Below are 6,000 nucleotides of genomic sequence, written 5' to 3'. Positions count from 1 at the left end.
GACTACCACTATATAATTTATATACAATTAGCTCTCACTATACAAAATATATACAAAATAGACTGTCACTATACAAAATAGACTGTTACTATACAAAAAATATACAAAATAGTCTGTCACTATACAAATAGACTGTTACTATACAAAGAATATACAAAATAGACTGTCACTATGCAAAAAATATACAAAAATAGTCTATTACTATACAAAAAAATATACAAAAATAGACTATTATTATACAAAAAATATACAAAAATAGACATTTCGTATATGACCTGCATTACATATTTCATTCAACTGTTAGCTAATACTTATCAGATCCAGAAGTACATTCAAAAAGGCAAAAATATATACAATAACAGAGTGTTACTATACAAAATATATACAAATAGAGTGTTACTATACAAAATATATACAATAATAGAATGTCATTATACAAAAAATATACTAAATAGACTGCCATTATAAAAAATATGTACAAAATAGACTATCACTATATAAAAATATACTAAATAGACTACCACTATACAATTTATATACAATTAGCTCTCACTATACAAAATATATACAAAATAGACTGTCACTATACAAAATAGACTGTTACTATACAAAAAATATAATAGACTGTCACTATACAAATAGACTGTTACTATACAAAGAATATACAAAATAGACTGTCACTATGCAAAAAATATACAAAAATAGTCTATTATTATACAAAAAAATATACAAAAATAGACTGTTATTATACAAAAAATATACAAAAATAGACATTTCGTATATGACCTGCATTACATATTTCATTCAACTGTTAGCTAATACTTATCAGATCCAGAAGTACATTCAAAAAGGCAACAAAGGGTTGCTCTATCGCGCCAGGTGAGGGTCAAACCTATGACCTTCAACTTAGGAAACAAGCGCTCTAACCAAGCTACAGGCGCTTGTGTTGTCATGCTTATTCCTTTCGGCTACTATATGCAATACATTTGGGCCAAAGGGCCATTTTTTGTAAATAGGACAAAACATGGGCTATTAAAATTTTAAGGGGCTATAGAGGGTAGTTTTCTCTTCCTTTATTTGCCTTTTTACATGCCCTAAGCACTACAAAAAAAAAGTTAAAAAGAAAAGAACTAAATTAATTTTTATGGAATCAAAAGAGATTATATTTGCTTAATTTATCAGAAAGATTGAGATTATTATGTGACAGATTATTTAAAAATTGAGTGTGAGTGCTAAAATACTTTTTCTTTGTGTGTGAAGACCAATACATTTTGGGAAGGGGCAAAATTCTGTAAAGTGATTAGCCCCTGGTGGGGCCGCAATGGCCCCCCTAAACCAACGTGCTGATTTGCTATTTACCGAAGCACAAATCTAGATTGTGACAATTCTGTAAAGTGATTAGCCCCTGGTGGGGCCGCAATCTGGCATATGCACTCGTTCACATATGATGTATTTATTAAATGAAATAATCATGGTATAATACTTGGTGTTGTTGTATTTATTATTCCGTTCGGTCCACAATAAGTGATCAATTTGTTTTGTGTACACCCATTAAGGAAATACAAAATTCTAGATAAAAATATTTAGTATGATTAAACTACCCTAAATTAAATATTGCAACATAGTTAATGTGAGGAGTAAAAAACTTTTTAGGAATACGTACGTAAGGATAATTTTGAAAAAATAAATTAATTTTTTTCTTGATTATATAAATGGACACTTATTTTGGACCAAAATAAAAAGTTAAATTGGTCACTTATTGCGGACTGGAAGAAGTATTTATTTTGCTTTTAGATCATGCATAATTAATTATGATATAGTTCAATACACTAATTCGTGTACTATTTTGTACCTAAAACAACAACAATAATAATACTATTATACCATGTGTATTTTCACAAAAGAGGTCCGGAAGATAGTATGCATGTATGCATATCTTACTCTTACCTTGTAAAGATAGAAATATTATTTTCGATATATACTCTGATTAAGGAAAACATAGATCAAACATAAAAAATAATACATAGATTAAACACCAAAAGATAAAATAATCATTATTTTTTTCCTCAAACCTGTTAGCAATACCATTTCAAATTTATTAAGTTTAAAAAATTTATATTCTGATTCCTTATTACTTAATGGGCACAAAAGACAGATGCCAAGCCCCCTGATAATTTTTGAAAATAAAAATCTCAAATGCTTCTACAACTGGTCCTACTAAAAACTATTCCTATTTATTAATAATTGAAAAGAAGAGATGACAAAACTTTAGACCATGCAAATGATGATGACTCATAACAGAGAGACCAGTTCACAGACTAATTTTTGCTGTACTGGCAATCTTTCATCCCCTTTCACGTGGCAAAACTTCATTATTCTCCTATTTTTTCCTTCTCTTTGTCTCTTTTTCCTTTTTCTTATCGTTTATCGTTTGATATGTATCGATATCGAAGAGAAATTAAAATAACTAAAATGGTTTTGAAAAAATATAATCATAGTTATGCGAAATAGAATAACTAAAAAATTGATATAATACTTAGTAGGCATTTGGACATAAAAATGGTATTTTTGAAAAAAATAATTTTTGAAATTAAGTTGAAAAATGGTATTTGGAACTTGAAATTTTGTGAGTAAAATTTTTTAAAAAAGTAGTCAAAACCACATTTTGATTTATGAAAAACTCTTTTTCGAATTTTTTTTAAAAACTTACAAAATTTCATGCACAAACACATTTTTAAAAAAACATTTATGGACAAATGGGCCTTAGTTTTCTTTTGTTGTTGTTGTAAATGACAAACCGTACCCGAACCGTTGGATACCTCTAATCACAGCACATGCCCATTTTCGGCTAAAACTTTACATTTGGGGCTTCTTTCTATGTTTCATTATATCGCGTTCAGTTTAAAACGAAAACAGTATTTTGTAAAATTAAATTTTGTTTTTGTGCATAGATAGTTTATGTTATTCGTGAGAATGTTCGTTCTAACGGTATGAAAGTTATACAATTTTTTTATTGCAGAGTCGAGCCTGCTCTATTTGAATATTAAAGAAAACTTCATATCACAAATTCACAGATATGCGTCGTGGCTTTATATAGTACTTTAATTTTGAAATTTTGAACATTTGATAGGTGGCAACCCATCGATAATCACTTTGAGATAAACTTTGAAAAATGATAAATAAAGATAGTACTATGACCATGTGGTAGTTGGATAAAGGAAGAGTAACTCAGGAATTTGTTTTCTTATGAAATCTCTCCACACGTATTGTATACGTCTTGAAAGCATAAATTATGTTATTCAATTTCCAAGTTAGTAAGCAAGACAATGTAGCCATCATTTTCTCCAAAGTGTTCGTGTCACAATGTGTTACATTTGGATTGGAAAATAGCTCTGAATTTGGCATTTAAATCTTATATATATGGAATCGAGGAGAGGTTTTTCAGCTCGTTCGGAGGTACTGGGACGAGCTGTTTAACCAAAAAATAGAATTTCAGTCAAAACTAGAATTTAGAAGAATGCGGGTTACTGATAATTAAAAGAATATGTAGAAGAGAATAATTTGGAGTAACCAAAATGTAATCAGGAGAAAAACAAGTGAATCAGAGTATATTTCAATTGTGTCTGTCCTTACAAGTGACTAGATACCTCCCTTTTATAGGTGTCTTGAAGGTATGTGTTTCCTTCAAATCATAATGAGGCTATTATGAATAATTAAAGACATTGAATGCTACGTTACACAATTATTGTAATCAATACAAATTCTCTAACGTATCCGGTATTTAATGTCTATCAAATTCCGTATCTGCGCTCTTTATTATGGTCAGATCCGTTCCTTTTGATAAATGATCTAAATAGGTACGGGCGCTGAATCCTTCAAATGTCCTCCCGTGCCTCTTCCTTTGCCTTTGTTCGTTTCTATTGCTGCCCGTGACTCTTGACTAATTATAATTCTTTGACTATTTGACCAGTCCACGTGCCTCAACATATATAAATGCAATTTTTTCCAATACAGATAGTCCCCCCACTTTTCATTTATTCATCAATTGAATATTTGGGAAGTGGATTTCATTAAAACGAGAATTTTTGTCACCGTTAATGCTATGACAAAATTGACGCTTCAATTGTCACTTCCATTTAATACTTCATGCACTTGTCAATTTTCCATTGGCTCTGCAGTTTTTGCAGCCTTTTTCAAGGTTTTTACGGTGCCACTATTAACGAAGTGCTAGTTATCATAATTATGGTCTTTCCACCTCTGCACTTTTACCTTTGGCGGTTGCTTATCGGTATAAATATAATTTTTTCCTTTGTCTTTTATCACATAAAGCTTATTGAACACTTATTTCTCCAAATCTTTGTTGACTTCTTCCTTAGATCATTCCTCTTCGATATGTCTTATCCAAGCCCTAACCCTGAGAGAGTTTCCATTACTGACTCCTTCCCTAATGCCCCTGTTATACACATAAGGGGAGGTAGACTTCGTAGTTTAGGATCTACTCGAGGAGGTGGTTCGTCTATGCCTTCTTCTGGTTCTGGTCCTTCCTTTAGAACCAGAGGTTCCCTTTCTCAAAAATCTTCTTCTAGGGGTAAAGACCATTCTGAACCTTTACGCGAACCTTTAGTAGATGAGATAGTCCCTTCAGAATTGTCTTTTTACCATGACAGGGAATCTCTTAGAAACCAAGTTACGCATTAGATCGTGTCGATACTTACCCTACTCAAATTACAGAGGTTTTGACTCCTGTGGTTCGTAAGGACTGTCATTGGAGTAATGATTTTCCCATTATTATCCCTAATCCGAATCAGAGAATTACTTCCTATTTAATGGGGTTCTCTTTTGTTTACACTTACCCTTTTACTTTATGGTTTAGACCAGCAATTGACCCAGTCATTCTTGAATTTTGCCGTTTCTTCAATGTCTGTTTGGGTCAAATTGGCCCAATCATATGGAGGGCAGTTGCCTATTTAAGGCATTTAGCCACTAGAGCTGAAGCTCCTTTTACTTTCCCTCACTTGATTCATCTTTACTCACCTAGGCTTTTTCGTAATGGTGTTTTTACACTAGTGGCCAGAAGTAAGAGGGTTTTGGTGAGCCCTGAAGATGACAAGGATCGTGGCTGGTATGCCCGATTTGTTGCTGCCCCCACTGTTGGTTTAGTGGGTGAAGATAATGTTCCCTTCCCTGAGAAATGGAATTTTGCACGTAGGTCTTTTATACCTCTCGTACCTCCTTCTTTCAAATTTATCAGCTTTACTAATTTTACCCCCCCCCCCTTGTTTTTCTTTTTAGCAACTATGGGAGTTGTGGGGGATGTTCCCAATTTCCGTGGTTGGGTAGATAAATTACTGAAGATCGCGCCAATGGACGGTAGATCTTGGAAAACACTTTCTAACCGCTTTGGTTGGAAGGATAAGACTCACGGTAAGAGTTCACATTTTATTTTTTTCATGCCTATATTCTCCTTTATTGTCTTAACTTTTATCCTTCTTTTTGTCAGGATTTGCTATTCGAGGGGTTACTATGAAAGCAGTTGCAGCCTCTCGTGTCTCTTCGGGGACTCGTACTCCTTCGGGAACCCGTATCTCTCTAGAGAGAGACCGAGAAATAGTCTTGGGTTCCTCTTCTGCGAAAAGGAAGGCTGCTGAAGAGGAAAATTCTGAAGAAGAGGAAAATGAGAGTCCGTTGGTAACGAGGCCACGAGTTAGGAGACGCATTGTTTCTGATGACGAAGCTGAAGTCTCGGTTTCTTTTACCGAACCTGTTGAAACCCCAATAATAATTCCCGATGATGACGTCACTCCCTACGATACTCGTGAGTCTATCGACCAACTTTTTGTCAGTGGATTTGGTCGTGAAGATGTTGGGCCTGTTTTAGACGAAGTACCTTTATCATCTTTTTCATTACTCGTGCCTGTGATTCCTTCTTTACCGGCCCCAGCTATTTCTGTTCCTTCTTCTACTGCTCTTACCTCTTCTCCAGATCCTCCTTTGGCTATT

This window comes from Nicotiana tabacum, chromosome 1, assembly GCF_000715075.1.
Source record: "Nicotiana tabacum cultivar K326 chromosome 1, ASM71507v2, whole genome shotgun sequence".
In the NCBI taxonomy this organism is placed as follows: Eukaryota; Viridiplantae; Streptophyta; class Magnoliopsida; order Solanales; family Solanaceae; genus Nicotiana; species Nicotiana tabacum.
This window is presented reverse-complemented; position numbering follows the sequence as displayed.